Raw genomic sequence first — 16,956 nt, 5'->3', positions numbered from 1 at the left:
CTGTGTACGAATCCCGATATCCCGCATCCCCCACCCTCTTTGACCCTGATGCCGCTAGTGGCACCACGATCACCGTCCCTTCCGCTGCTCCTCCTACTGCGCTAGCTGCTGCCGTTACTCCCGTTCCCTGCTGCTGCAACCTGAGTAACTGCTGGTCCTGCGCTGCTCACGCCCCCCACTAGCGCCTTCCTCCCCCACTGAAGCCTGCTCCTGTGTAATCCTTGCTGACGTGCTTCCTGCTCTGGGGTACCCCCTGCTGCTGTTCCTCCTTGTGCCTCGCTTGTCTTGCCTATGCCTGCCGCAAGTAACGCCGCCTGAACGCCCTTTTCCATTACGCTGATCAATCTCGCCTTGGCATTGCCCGCCGCCCCCGCTACCAAACTGTCCGGTATCGGGGAACCGCTAATGCCTGGCAAGGCAGCCCCCCCTAAATGCGTAGTTCTCTTACGCTTACCCTTTGGTGTCCCGTTCCCCGCCGGCGATGTGAACCACCTGTCGGGACCAACATCGAAGTCCTTGCCCCTCCGAGTTTTATTTGCAGGCTCGACGGGGCGCCCCGTCTGCTTACGAGCCATGGACAACGTACCAGCGCCGCAAAGTGAGGTCGACAGTGTCCCGACCGCTCCCGCCTTTCCTGTAAGAGAAAACAAGGTTGAAAGAAACCCCCCACAGGATTCATCATTTTCTAATCGTAAGTCCGCCATCCGGGGCTCCAGCTCCCCGCCCCCGCACGTGCCCGCTGTTGGCCCCACGTGCTCCGCTAATCCTCCTTGGGCGCCCTTCGCCCCTCCCATGGCCGTCTGTCATTCAGCTCGCGGCCAGATCCACACCGCTATCCCCGCGCCCGGCGGTGGGATCTTCCGTCCGTGTTGGATCTCATTCCCATACTCATACATACACATATATATCTATATACATAAATATTCTATATACATAAATATACGCACACTTTTTTTTTTGTTGTTGACCAACCGCCACCTTCCGTCCGCTAGGACCGCCTTACGTCACTTGATGACGGCCATGCCTCGGCACACATAGCCTCCGAACCCGCTTGAGCGCTTTCCCTGCTGCTTGACCCTGCTTGGTTGCTCCCGGATCCCTGCGTCAGTGCCCACAATTGCTGGTGCAACCACCCCTCGTAGTGGTCCTGTGCTTCTGCCAAGAGCTGCATCGTACTGGCCTGTAATGACATTCCCGATAGCGCTGTGCTTTGCCTATGCGCTGGCCTTACTGTGCGACTGCTGTAATAACAAAATTACATGTTACCCCTGCATATCAACTTATTTTTTCTGGTGGAAAATATATCTGGGAGCAATGAGATATGTTGAGGGCCGAACCCCATCCCAACCCCTTGCCTGAGTGCATGGAGACAACCAAGTCACCCCTGGATTTAACCTCCCTTACCCGGCCATCCTTACCCACGGCCAGTCGGAGCCACTCCACCGTGCCCGAAAGCAACCCCTGACCAATCCCCCAATAGGATCCCTGCCTCCAGGGTCCCGCCTGTGATAGTCCCCCCGATTTAAGGCAGAGCATGTGTAACCCTGTATCTGTATATCCCACCTTGCCTACGCCACTCCCTATGCATGCCCGCCCCGTATACATACCTCTGTCCGCATATACCACCCTGTCCAAGCCTATATATGCGCAACCCATGCCCCTTATATCCACATATACTCACCTATACATACACTCATGTACCCACACCAACCTCCTACATAACCATATCTATATCCACATACATACCCGCCCACATATACATATCTATATATACACGCAACTTATACATATATATGCCCCTATATCCCACACCTATATATCTGTGCACATAAGCGTACCCAATCACCTCTACCCCATATACCCAATACATACATACCTACCTACCTATATACACCCATAACCTATGCACATATACACAAATTAAACCTGGGATGCAGGAAAGCAGACCCTTATGCATGTCCTTAAACTCCCCCCGGCATGTCTCGCCTGCCAGTGTCCTGTTCCCCTGCCCATTCTCCCCCCTGGTGCTGGCCCTATCGCCAGGAGCAGCGCCACGCGAGAGACCCGCGCACTCGCCTCCCGCACTGGGTGATTCCCCCGTCTACCCGCTCTGCCTCCTCCCCGCCAATGGTGTGGGGGTGAGAAGTGGCCCGCCTCCTGTGCTTTCCCCCCAGTTCCGGTGCCTCTCCTCCTTCCCCAGCTGATCGCTCCCCCCGGCACTCCGGCCCGGATGGGGGCGGACAGACCAGAGCCCAAACGCTCGGAGCACCTAAGTGCCTGTGCAGCAGCACCGCGTTGGCACTGGGGGAAGGGGAAGCAGCTGTACCTCTGCATCCCGAGCAGGCCACGCGCAGCCCCCGGACCGCCGCACTAGAAGCCGATAAACCGCTGCACGGGATAGGATCACGCCCGCACGCTGCAGATGGAGGACGGGGGGCACCATGGAGTCCCTCTCCTCCCTGAATCCCGTCCCCCCCCCCCCCTCGCGCACCAATTCGAAAAGCGTGGCAATACGGGAGGGGGGTAGCCTGGGTCGTACCTTAACCTTGCAGGAGAGGAGAGGGACGCTACACCATCTGTGGCAAGCCAGGAGCAAGAGGCCGCACCTCCCTCCTGGCTGCCGGTTTTATGCCTAATACCCCTTCCCCGGCTGCTCTTGCGACCAATCCGGTTCGGGGAGGCTGAGCCCCCCGGTCATCTGCTGTGCCCCCCGGTCATCTGCTGTACCACCCATTCAGGCTAGGCCAGCTTCATAATTACATCTAAAAAACATTAACTGACATATTTTCTCACGGGAGAACACAAAGGAAGGGATCACACAACCTGTGTGTATATAAAGTGTGTGTATGGGACCCTCATGCTTTAGCCCATGGTATCGAGGTCTATATGCCGAGTGTTGTAATGTGATAAAGTGATATAATCGAAAAGTAATACATCGAAAAGTATATGTAAATATTAAAATAAAATATAATATAAAATAAAAATCCAATAGTGTTAGTATTATAGAGAGAATTCCCATTTTATAGGGATTTGTGTTAAATGTGTTCAATAGTGATAGGAAGGTGTAGGAGTGAGTGAACTTTAAATGGGTCCACCTCTAATAGTCAAAACGGGTCCGGTGAGTGTTATCCCACTCACTGTATCCCTGGATCCCCACAACCCTAAAATGCCAACTCTATAGACTAGTATATGTGACATATACTTTAAAGAAATCATGTCTACAAACATATATATAGTATAATAAAATAGGGACCTCTTTACTATTAAGGTATAGGTAGAGTAATAACTCCCTAGAGTGTTATATCAATATCTTAGAGGAATGAGTTATACATATACCCTTCATTCAATCCATTGGGGCTTAGAGTCCCTAGGGTGTAAATCCATCTACATTCTCTCTGCATCAACAGCCTGTCCCAATCTCCCTTCCTTGGTACCCGTGGAACATGTTCAATCCCACAAAAATGTAGGCATCCAGCCTTGCCATCATGTTTGTTAATAACATGTCTTTATACAGGAGTATCAATGCGGTTTCTCACAGAACCAAAGGGTTCAAGTATCCTTACTTTCAATGGTCTGTGCGTCTTACCGACGTATTGTTTGCCGCATTTACATGATATAAGATATATTACTCCTGTAGTCAAACAGTTAATATATTCCTTTATAGGGTAAATTCTTGTTTTGTTCAAGTCAGTGAAATGTTTTGTGACTGAGGTATAAGCACAGGCCTTACATCTACAACAAGGGTAAGACCCCCGAGGTATGCGGTCTTCCAGCCAGGTTTTTACACGTGGCTTCTGATAGTGACTATGAACAAGCCTGTCCTTCAAATTCTTCGCCCTCCTACATGTCATTGTAGGAGTTGATCTAAGAACCTGTTTAAAGTCATCACCTTGCATCAATAGATGCCAGTGTTTCTTAAAAATGTTTTTTTTTATGGCTGACCACTGATTGTTGAATGTCCCAATGAATCTAATGGTGTTGTCACCATTAGTAAGTTGTCTTTGGCCCTTGGTCAACAGTATATGTCTTGGAGTAGCTGCTGCTCTTTGGTAAGCCCTCTTTAAAAGACCCCTACTGTATCCCTGGTCCAGGAATCTATTGGTCATATCCCTTGACTGTTTCATAAATTCACTAGTAGTAGAACAGTTTCTCCGCAGTTGAAGGAATTGACCCGTAGGAATGTTGAAAATGGTATGTGTAGGATGGTGACTATCCGCTCTAAGCAGGCTGTTTGTTGCAGTCTGTTTCCTAAAGATAGACATATTTATTCTCCCATCAAGGCCTTTTGTAATTGTCAAATCAAGGAAATGTAAAGATTCTTTATTAACCTCATGGGTTAGTTTGAGATTATGTTCATTGAGGTTCAAGATTTTTATGACTTCACCCAAGAGTTGTTCTGAACCCTTCTATAAAATTGCGGTCTTGACCCCCCCTTAAATCAGGCCCGTACCGCCATACCCTCGCTCGCTGCCTCCCTGAACCCTTCTGCCATAACTCGGCTGCCCTTTTATTGGGTGTCTTTCCCGCCAAGGCGCCATTGTCTCTACCGAAATTGTCGTTCACGCCATCCTGCTGTCCTGTTCCCTTAAACCCCTTACTGTCCTTCTTGTAACATTTTGTCTTGGGGTGCTGGCACCCGTACCCTGGCGCAGGTGTGTTGGAAATGACAGTTGAGGAATCTGCATTTTGACTCATTAAATCCCCAGCATATGCCAGACTGTTTACCAACTGCGCGCCCCCTTCCTGCCGGCCGCGCGAACCATTCCGAACCCTCCTGTGGATTGTTACTGAACATGTCCCCCTGAGAGCCTGCCCCACGAGAGGATGAACCTCCTCCCCCCGAAATGTGTTCTAAATATAAGTCAACATCCTTACGGTCCCACGTAACCACTCTCCTGCATACTTTGCCTGAATTCTACGTCGTATGTCCACCATCCCAATCCCCCGTATTTTTGGAACGCCTTCCTGATTATGTCCTGGTATTTTAACAACGTGGAGCATAATTGCAGCTCCTTTTCGCCCGCCACGCCCGCCAATATCCCAAACGCGTGCACCTAGTTACCGAAAGTGCGTGGGTACAACCGTCTTTCTATATCGTTCTTCTTGGCCTCCCCTTTCTTCTCGGATTTCGCTACCGCGTCATTGTACCCGGGAAGCAACGTCAGTAACTCAACATAGTCCCTCGCCCAAATTCTTTCCTTCACCTCATTTGACAGATGCGCGCCCAGGGATCGGGTGACTGCTGTGTACGAATCCCCATATCCCGCATCCCCCACCCTCTTTGACCCTGATGCCGCTACTGGCACCACGATCACCGTCCCTTCCGCTGCTCCTCCTACTGCGCTAGCTGCTGCCGTTACTCCCATTCCCTGCTGCTGCAACCTGAGTAACTGCTGGTCCTGCGCTGCTCGCGCCCCCCACTAGCGCCTTCCTCCCCCACTGAAGCCTGCTCCTGTGTAATCCTTGCTGACGTGCTTCCTGCTCCGGGGTCCCCCCTGCTGCTGTTCCTCCTTGTGCCTCGCTTGTCTTGCCTATGCCTGCCGCAAGTAACGCCGCCTGAACGCCCTTTTCCATTACGCTGATCAATCTCGCCTTGGCATTGCCCGCCGCCCCCTCTACCAAACTGTCCGGTATCGGGGAATCGCTAATGCCTGGCAAGGCAGCCCCCCCTAAATGCGTAGTTCTCTTACGCTTACCCTTTGGTGTCCCGGTCCCCACCGGCGATGTGAACCACCTGTCGGGACCAACCTCGAAGTCCTTGCCCCTCCGAGTTTTATTTCCAGGCTCGATGGGGCGCCCCGTCTGCTTACGAGCCGTGGACAACATACCAGCGCCGCAAAGCGAGGTCGACAGTGTCCCGACCGCTCCCGCCTTTCCTGTAAGAGGAAACAAGGTTGAAAGAAACCCCCCACAGGATTCATCATTTTCTAATCGTAAGTCCGCCATCCGGGGCTCCAGCTCCCTGCCCCCGCACGTGCCCGCTGTTGGCCCCACGTGCTTTGCTCATCCACCTTGGGCGCCCTTCGCTCCTCCCATGACTCGTCTGTCGTTCAGCTCGCGGCCAGACCCACACCACTATCACCGCGCGCGGCGGTGGGATCTTCCGTCCGTGTTGGACCTCATACCCGTGCTCATACTTGCACATATATATCTATATACATAAATATACACACACATTTTTTGTAGACCAATCACCGTTTGCTTCCCCTCCAGGCAGCGTCCACCTCCCCACAGCCTCTCCCGTGACCAGGCTGTGGCCTTCCCCAGTCGACACTGACGTACCCTTCTGCAACCTGACCGGATGTCGCGCTCCGCCGATAGGACCGCCTTCGTCGCTTGATGACGGCCATGCCTCGGCACACGTAGCCTCCGAACCCGTTTGAGCGCTCTCCCGGCTGCTCGACACTCCGTGGTTGCTCCCGGATCCCTGCGTCAGTGCCCACAATTGCTGGTGCAACCACCCTTCGTCGTGGTCCTGTGCTTCCGCCAAGAGCTGCATTGTACTGGCCTGTAATGACATCCCCGATAGCGCTGTGCTTTGCCTATGCGCTGGCCTTACTGTGCGACTGCTGTAATAACAAAATTACATGTTAGCCCTGTGTTTTTATTATTTCTTTGGAAAATATATCTGGGAGCAATGAGCTATGTATAGGGCCGAACCCCATCCTGACTCCTTGCTTGAGTGCATGGAGACATCCGAGTCACCCCTGGATTTAACCCCCCTTACCCGGCCATCCTAACCCACGGCCAGTCGGAGCCACTCCACCGTGCCCGAAAGCAACCCCTGACCAATCCCCTAATAGGATCCCTGCCTCCAGCATCCCGCCTGTCCTGGTAATACCCTCCCATGATATAGTCCCCCCAACTAAGGCAGAGCGTGTGTAACCCCGTATCTGTATATCCCACCTTGCCTACGCCCCTCCCTATGCATGCCCGCCCCATATACATACCTCTATCCGTATATACCGCCCTGTCCAAGCCTATATATGCGCAACCCGTGCCCCTTATATCTGCATATACCCACCTATACATACACTCATGTACCCATACCAACCTCCTACATAACCATATCCACATACATACCCGCCCACATATACATATCTATATATACACGCAACTTATACATATATATGCCCCTATATCCCACACCTATATATCCGTGCACATAAGCGTACCCAGTCACCTCTACGCAATACATACATACTTACCTACCTATATACACCGATAACCCTAATTATATACTCGCCTACGCACATATACACAAATTAAACATGGGGTGCAGGAAAGCAGACCCTTATGCATGTCCTTAAACTCCCCCTGGCATGTCTCATCCGCCAGTGTCCTGTTCCCCTGCCCATTCTCCCCCCTGGTGCTTGCCCTATCATCAGGAGCGGCGCCACGCGGGAGACCCGCGCACCCGCGCCGGGTGATTCTCTCGGCTACCCGCTCTGCCTCCTTCCTCGCCAATGGTGTGGGGGTGAGAAGTGGCCCGCCTCCCGTGCTTGCCCACTGCCTCCCTAGGTGGGGGCACAGGTGGTCCCCATAATGGTGCCCTGGATCTGATGATATATTTGGTTGTCAAATAGGAAGTCGTTTTTGGGAAAAACAAAATCTAATAATTGGACAACAAACTGATTATGTAAATCTGCCTTATTGTCTCGAGATTTAAGAAAATGCTGAATAGACTTCATACCATATACATGAGGTATGCTGGTATATAGTCCTTCTACGTCTAACCCCACTAAAAGAGTTTTGGTTGTAACTATTACATCGTCAAGTTTCAGTAAAACATCCATTATGTCACAAAGGAAAGACAGAAGTGAACTTACAAAAGGACGAAGGATAGTGTCCACATATATACTTGCATTTGAAGTCAGGTTGTTAATTCCTGACACTATCGGTCTGCCAGGTGGCGGTATCCTCCCTTTATGCACCTTAGGCAGATGATAGAATGTGGCAATTTGGGGGTTGTTAATCATAATAAAGTCAAATTCTTTTTGACTGATCACCTTATTCATTAATCCTTCATTCAGAATGTTCAATAGTTCTTTTTTATACAATTGGGTTGGGTCAGACAGTAGGATTTGATAGCATTTCTTATCACTCAAAAGACGTTTACTTTTCTTGACATAGGCCTCTCTATTTAATACCACAACACTTCCGCCTTTATCTGACGACTTAATGATAATCTCGGGGTCTTGTTCTAAGTCTTTGAGGGCAATAAGCTCATGATGGGTCAAATTAGTATTCGCATAGGATCTTGGATGTTTTTGAATATCCGCTGTAACCATTTTTGAAAAAGTGCCCACATTTGAACTCATTTCAAAAAAAGGTGTAAATTTTGATTTGTCTCTTAAATTGGTAAAGGGGCCCTCAACAGGTCCTCTCTCATTCTCCTCTAGGAAACTGTCTAATGTTTTAAGACATTCAAAGTCTATCTGATCAAATTCTTCAAAAGGTGTATCACGATAATTATTTTGTTGTTGTCTATGGAAGAATTTATATAATAGTAACTGTCTAGAGAAGACATTTACATCCTTGATACATTCAAAGATGTCTAGTTTGTGTGTCGGTGATAAAGATAGACCTTTAGATAGTAACTCAATGTGGTGATTGTTAAGGACTTTATTGGAGAGGGTTATTACTTGTGTTGTTTCTGTCTGGTCTTTTTGGATCCCCGTGGTCTCGTTTGACCCAGACTTTCCGATTCCTTAGAAAGCCCTCCCTTCCCCCGCCTGGTCTTCCTCTTCCTAGGTGCTCTGAGGGATAGCTAGGTGCCTATAAAAAAGGAAAGGTATTACCAGAGGGGGATGCGAGGGGTACTCTGCTTTCTGCATCTTGTTCCCCCTCACTTGCAGATTGTTCCCAATCAGTGGATGACTCACGATTGTTTAGTTCTACTTTTCCTCTCTTATTCTTGTTCCTATAACGAAAGACATTTCCCTCTTTGAAGTCTATTTTATCACGGATGAACTTTTTTTTGTTTTCATACTCCTGAAGAAGTCTATGTATTAGACAAAACGCGTAGGGTTAATAGCAGGAGATATACTATAGACAGTTACATGTTCCCTGTTTGATCCTTTATTTTAATATATTCTCTAAAGTCAACTTGGTTCCGTTCATCATTATCCGAGGCTTCCCCTATCTGTTCCTGCCTCGACACCGCACACCGGAAGCATTGTAGTGATTCCTTTACCAGGGAGAGGTGAGGGAGGTGCAGGGTAGGTGTGATGTCATTGAATCCAGGTGCTGCTTAGTGTGCATGTTTGCGGTAGCACACAGTTATACTTGTGCAGGAGGATAGTGCTGTTCTATGGAGAAGCAAGCAAACGAATACATGTGAGTGGGTCAGCTACCTTCCGTGAATCGGAGGACACCGGAGGTCGACACATAGAGCACTACCATTTCATCTGAGTGCCAACGACCGAGAGATTTCCTGGGGACACCCGAGGCAATGGCGCAGCCCCCCTCCATGGATCGAGGAGAACCAGAGGTCGGTATGTAGAGCACTGCAACAGCAGCTGCGTGCCAACGACTGAGAGGGTTCCTGTCAACACTTGAATCATCTGCTTCACCCGGTAAATATGTTCCATTAGGCATTTCCCTGTCTCGTATTTTAGGGGCTTGTCCATTGATCTATCACTGAAATTGGTAGATAGACTATTTCTTACCTAACGGATTACGCCCCATATGATGGACAGGGTAACACAAGTTTCTTTTATGTGAGGAGACAGTCACACTACTTGTCGAGTGACAATTATTTCCAGTATAATATCCGGAATACTGGACTCCGTATTGAGAATTTGCTGTGGGACATTTTTTCATTTAAAGCAGGCCTGCACAACACGCGAGCCGCATGTGGCCCGCTGGCCCTCACTGTGCGGCCCGCGGTGGCGGCTGCTATCCCACCCCTCCTCCCGAGCCCCCTTTCCCTGTCCCCGCGAGCCGAGCCCGCTCTCCAACCCCCCACGAGCCGAGACCGCTCTCCCCTTCCTCCCGCGAGCCAAGCCCGCTCTCCCCTTCCTCCCGCGAGCGGAGAAAAAAAAAGCCGCCTGACGACGAGAGAGAAAAAACCGCCTCCTGACGACGAGAGATAAAAAACCGCTGCCGTCTGACGTGAGAAAATAAAACACCGCCTGATGATAAGAGAAAAAAACGCCACCTGACACCGAGAAAAAAAAACGCTGCCTGACGACAAGAGAAAAAAAACGTCGCCTTATGACACGAGAAAAAAAGGCCGCCTGATGACGAGAGAAAAAAAAACACCGGCTGACGACGAGAGAAAATGAAACGCCGCCTGACAACAAGAGAAAAAAACGCAGCGTGACGACGAAATAAAAAAAAAAGCCGCCTGACAACGAGAGAAAAAAACGCTGCCTGACGACGAGAGAAAAAAATATGCCGCCTGACAACAAGAGAAAAAAAACGCAGCCGACGAGAAAAAAAAAACGCCGCCTGACGACGAGAGAGACAAAAATGCCGCTTGAGGACGAGTGGAAAAAAAAATCGCAGCCTGACAATGAGGAAAAAAACATTGCCTGACAACGAGAGGAAAAAAAACACCGCCTGACAACGAGAGAAAAAAACGCCGCCTGACGACAAATAAAAAAAAAAGCCGCCTGACGAGAGAAAAAAACGCCGCCTGACGACGAGAGATTAAAAAAACGCCGCCTGACCACGAGAGATAAAAAAAAAACGCTGCCTGACAATAGAAGAAAAAAAACACCTTCTGCCGACGAGAAAAAAACGCCGCCTGACAACGAGAGATTAAAAAAAACGCCGCCTGACAACGAGAGAAAAAAACGCCTCCTGACGACGAGAGATAAAAAAAACGCCGCCGCCTGACGTGAGAAAATAAAATGCCGCCTGACGACGAGAGAAAAAAAACGCCGCCTGATGATAAGAGAAAAAACGCCACCTGATGACGAGAGAAAAAAAACCGCCATCTGACAACGAGAAAAAAAACCGCAAACGACGAGAAAAAAAACGCCGCCTGACGACGAGAGAAAAAACGCCGCCTGACAATAGAAGAAAAAAAACCGCCGTCTGACGACGAGAAAAAAACGCCGCCTGACGAGAGAAAAAAAACCGCCGTCAGACGACGAGAAAAAAACGCTGCCTGACGAGAGAAAAAAAAACCACCGCCTGACGACGAGAGAAAAAAAAAATCGCGACCTGACAATGAGAAAAAAAACGCCGTCTCACGACGAGAAAAAAAAAAACGTCTGACAACGAGAGGAAAAAAAACGCCGCCTGACAACGAGAGAAAAAAACGCCGCCTGACGACGAGAGATTAAAAAAACGCCGCCTGACCACGAGAGATAAAAAAAAACGCTGCCTGACAATAGAAGAAAAAAAACACCGTCTGCCGACGAGAAAAAAACGCCGCCTGACAACGAGAGATTAAAAAAAACGCCGCCTGACAACGAGAGAAAAAAACGCCTCCTGACGACGAGAGATAAAAAAAACGCCGCCGCCTGACGTGAGAAAATAAAATGCCGCCTGACGACGAGAGAAAAAAAACGCCGCCTGATGATAAGAGAAAAAACGCCACCTGATGACGAGAGAAAAAAAAACACCGGCTGACGACGAGAGAAAATAAAACGCCGCCTGACGACAAGAGAAAAAAAAACGCCGCTGGACAATGAGAGAGAAAAAAACCGCCATCTGACAACGAGAAAAAAAACCGCAAACGACGAGAAAAAAAACGCCACCTGACGACGAGAGAAAAAACGCCGCCTGACAATAGAAGAAAAAAAACCGCCGTCTGACGAAGAGAAAAAAACGCCGCCTGACGAGAGAAAAAAAACCGCCATCAGACGACGAGAAAAAAACGCTGCCTGACGAGAGAAAAAAAACGCCGTCTGACGAGAGAAAAAAAACACCGCCTGACAACGAGAGAAAACAAAACGCCGCCTGACAATGGGAGAAAAAAACGCCGCCTGACGACGAAATAAAAAAAAACGCCACCTGACGACGAGAGAAAAAAACGCCGCCTGACGACGAGAGATTAAAAAAACGCCGCCTGACGACGAGAGGGAAAAAAAACTGCTTGAGGACGAGTGGAAAAAAAACGCCGCCTGACAACGAGAGAAAAAAACGCCTCCTGACGACAAGAGAAAAAAAACCGCAACATGACGCCGAAAGAAAAAAAAACGCAGCCTGACAACGATTAAAAAAACGCCGCCTGACGCCGAAAGAAAAAAAACGCTGCCGGTCGACGAGAGAAAAAAAAACCACCGCCTGACGACGAGAGAAAAAAAAAATCGCGACCTGACAATGAGAAAAAAAACGCCGTCTCACGACGAGAAAAAAAAAAAACGTCTGACAACGAGAGGAAAAAAAACGCCGCCTGACAACGAGAGAAAAAAACGCCGCCTGACGACGAAATAAAAAAAAAGCCGCCCGACGAGAGAAAAAAACGCCGCCTGATGACGAGAGATTAAAAAAAACGCCGCCTGACAACGAGAGAAAAAAACGCCTCCTGACGACGAGAGATAAAAAAAACGCTGCTGTCTGACGTGAGAAAATAAAATGCCGATAATTGCTGACAATAGAAGAAAAAAAACGCCGCCTGACAACAAGAGATTAAAAAAAAATGCCGCCTGACAACGAGAGAAAAAAACGCCTCCTGACGACGAGAGATAAAAAAAACGCCGCTGTCTGACGTGAGAAAAAAAAATGCCGCCTGACGACGAGAGAAAAAAAAACGCCGCCTGATAAGAGAAAAAAACGCCGCCTGATGACGAGAGAAAAAAACGCCACCTGACACCGAGAAAAAAAAACGCTTCTTGACGACAAGAGAAAAAAAAACGCCGCCTGATGACGAGAGAAAAAAAAACACCGGCTGACGACGAGAGAAAATAAAACGCCACCTGACGACAAGAGAAAAAAAAACGCTGCTGGACGATGAGAGAGAAAAAAAAACGCCGTCTGACAACAAGAAAAAAAACCGCAGCCGACGAGAAAAAAAAAACGCCGCCTGACGACGAGAGAAAAAACGCCGCCTGACAATAGAAGAAAAAAAACGCCGTCTGACGCCGAGAAAAAAACGCCGCCTGACGACGAGAAAAAAATACACCGCCTGACAACAAGAGAAAAAAAAACGCAGCCGACGAGAAAAAAAAACGCCGCCTGACGACGAGAGAGAAATAAATGCCATTTGAGGACGAGTGGGAAAAAAAACCGCTGCCTGACAACGAGAGGAAAAAAAACACCGCCTGATAACGAGAGAAAAAAACGCCGCCTGACGACAAATAAAAAAAAACCCGCCTAACGAGAGATTAAAAAAACGCCGCCTGACGACGAGAGATTAAAAAAACACCGCCTGACGAGATGGAAAAAAAAACGCTGCCTCACAATAGAAGAAAAAAAACACCGTCTGACGACGAGAAAAAAACGCCGCCTGACGAGAGATTAAAAAAAACGCCGCCTGACAACTAGAGAAAAAACGCCTCCTGACGACGACAGATAAAAAAAACGCCGCCGTCTGACGTGAGAAAATAAAATGCCGCCTGACGACGAAATAAAAAAAAACGACGCCTGACAACGAGAGGAAAAAAAACGCTGCCTGACGACGAGAAAAAAACGCAACATGACGATGAGAAAAACAACGCCGCCCTGACAACGAGAGGAAACAAAACGCCGCCTAACGAGAGAAAAAAAACGCCGCCTGACGACGAAATAAAAAAAAACGCCGCCTGACAACGAGAGAAAAAAAAGCCGCCTGACAACGAGATTAAAAAAACGCCGCCTGACAACGAGAGATTAAAAAAACGCCGCATGACGATGAGATATAAAAAAAAACGCCGCCTGACAAGAGAAAAAAAACGACGCCTGACGACGAGAGAAAAAAACGCCGCCTGCCGACGAGAGATTAAAAAAAATGCTGCCTGATGATGAGAGGAAAAAAAACGCAGCTGCCGAGAAAAAAAAACGCACGCGGCGAAAATAAAAAACCGCCGCCTGACGACGAGAAAAAACTGCCGCCTGACGACGAGAGAAAAAAACGCCGCCTGACGAGAGATGAAAAAAAACGCCACCTGACGACGAGAGAAAAAAACGCCGCCTGACAACGGGAGATTAAAACGCCGCCTGACGACGAGAGATTAAAAAAAAACGCCGCCTGACGCCGAGAGAAAAAAAAAGTCTCATGACAATGAGAAAAACAACGCTGTCTCACGACGAGAAAAAAAAAACCCGTCTGACGACGAGAGGAAAAAAACACCGCCTGACAACGAGAGATTTTAAAAAACGCCGTCTGACGACGAGAGATCAAAAAAAACTCCGCCTGACAAGAGAAAAAAAACGCCATCTGATGAGAGAAAAAAAACGCAGTCTGACGACGAGAAAAAAACACTGTCTGACGAGAGAAAAAAAAACGCCGACTGACGACGAGAGAAAAATACGCCGCCTGACGACGAGAGAAAAAAATCCACAGCCGACGAGAAAAAAAACGCCGCCTGACGCTGAGAGAAAAAAAAACGCCGCCTGTCAACGAGAGAAAAAAACGCCTCCTGACAAGAGAAAACAAAACGCAACATGACGAGAGAAAAAAAACGCAGCCTGACAACGAGAAAAGAAACGCCGCCTAAAGCCGATAGAAAAAAAACCGCTGCCTGACGACAAGTGAAAAAAAAACACCGACTGACAACGAGAAAAAAAAAAATCGCCGCCTGACAATGAGAAAAAAAACACCGTCTCACGGCGAGAAAAAAAACACCGTCTCACGGCGAGAAAAAAAAAACGTATGAAGAGAGGAAAAGAAACGCCGCCTGACAACAAGAGATTAAAAAAACGCCGCCTGACGAGAGAAAAAAACGCCGTCTGATGACGTGAAAAAAACGCTGCCTGACGAGAGAAAAAAAAAACGCTGCCTGACGAGAGAGAAAAAAACGCTGCCTGACACAGAGAGAAAAAAAACGACGCCTTACAACGAAATAAAAAAAACGCTGCCTGACAACGAGAGAAAAAAACGCCGCCTGACGACGAGAGATTAAAAAAACGCCGTCTGACGACGAGAAAAAAACGCTGCCTGACGAGAGAAAAAAAATGCAACACGACGACGAGAGAAAAAAAACGCCACATGACAACGAGAGAAAAAAAAACGCCGCCTGACGAGAGAAAAAAAACGCCATCTGATGAGAGAAAAAAAAACGCAGTCTGACAACGAGAAAAAAACACTGTCCGACGAGAGAAAAAAACGCCGCCTGACAACGGGAGATTAAAACGCCGCCTGACGACGAGAGATTAAAAAAAAACGCCGCCTGACGCCGAGAGAAAAAAAAAGTCTCATGACAATGAGAAAAACAACGCTGTCTCACGACGAGAAAAAAAAAACCCGTCTGACGACGAGAGGAAAAAAACACCGCCTGACAACGAGAGATTTTAAAAAACGCCGTCTGACGACGAGAGATCAAAAAAAACTCCGCCTGACAAGAGAAAAAAAACGCCATCTGATGAGAGAAAAAAAACGCAGTCTGACGACGAGAAAAAAACACTGTCTGACGAGAGAAAAAAAAACGCCGACTGACGACGAGAAAAATACGCCGCCTGACGACGAGAGAAAAAAATCCACAGCCGACGAGAAAAAAAACGCCGCCTGACGCTGAGAGAAAAAAAAACGCCGCCTGTCAACGAGAGAAAAAAACGCCTCCTGACAAGAGAAAACAAAACGCAACATGACGAGAGAAAAAAAACGCAGCCTGACAACGAGAAAAGAAACGCCGCCTAAAGCCGATAGAAAAAAAACCGCTGCCTGACGACAAGTGAAAAAAAAACACCGACTGACAACGAGAAAAAAAAAAATCGCCGCCTGACAATGAGAAAAAAAACACCGTCTCACGGCGAGAAAAAAAACACCGTCTCACGGCGAGAAAAAAAAAACGTATGAAGAGAGGAAAAGAAACGCCGCCTGACAACAAGAGATTAAAAAAACGCCGCCTGACGAGAGAAAAAAACGCCGTCTGATGACGTGAAAAAAACGCTGCCTGACGAGAGAAAAAAAAAACGCTGCCTGACACAGAGAGAAAAAAAACGACGCCTTACAACGAAATAAAAAAAACGCTGCCTGACAACGAGAGAAAAAAACGCCGCCTGACGACGAGAGATTAAAAAAACGCCGTCTGACGACGAGAAAAAAACGCTGCCTGACGAGAGAAAAAAAATGCAACATGACGACGAGAGAAAAAAAAACGCCGCCTGACGAGAGAAAAAAAACGCCATCTGATGAGAGAAAAAAAAACGCAGTCTGACGACGAGAAAAAAACACTGTCTGACGAGAGAAAAAAAAACGCCGACTGACGACGAGAAAAAAATACGCCGCCTGACGACGAGAGAATAAAAAAAACGCCGTCTGACAAGAGAAAAAAACCGCCATCTGATGAGAAAAAAAAACGCCACCTGACGTCGAGAGAGAAAAAAATGCCGCTTGACAATGAGAGGAAAAAAAACGCCGCCTGACGCTGAGAGAAAAAAAAACGCCGCCTGTCAACGAGAGAAAAAAACGCCTCCTGACAAGAGAAAACAAAACGCAACATGACGAGAGAAAAAAAAACGCAGCCTGACAACGAGAAAAGAAACGCCGCCTAAAGCCGATAGAAAAAAAAACGCTGCCTGACGACAAGTGAAAAAAAACACCGACTGACAACGAGAAAAAAAAAAAATCGCCGCCTGACAATGAGAAAAAAAACACCGTCTCACGGCGAGAAAAAAAAAACGTATGAAGAGAGGAAAAGAAACGCCGCCTGACAACGAGAGATTAAAAAAACGCCGCCTGACGACAAGAGAAAAAAACGCCGCCTGACGAGAGAAAAAAACGCCGTCTGATGACGTGAAAAAAATGCTGCCTGACGAGAGAAAAAAAACGCTGCCTGACACCGAGAGAAAAAAAACGCCGCCTGACGAGAGAGAAAAAAACGCCGCCTGATGACGAGAGATTAAAAAAACGCCGCCTGA

Source organism: Ascaphus truei, unplaced genomic scaffold (genome assembly GCF_040206685.1).
Source record: "Ascaphus truei isolate aAscTru1 unplaced genomic scaffold, aAscTru1.hap1 HAP1_SCAFFOLD_947, whole genome shotgun sequence".
In the NCBI taxonomy this organism is placed as follows: domain Eukaryota; kingdom Metazoa; phylum Chordata; class Amphibia; order Anura; family Ascaphidae; genus Ascaphus; species Ascaphus truei.
This window is presented reverse-complemented; position numbering follows the sequence as displayed.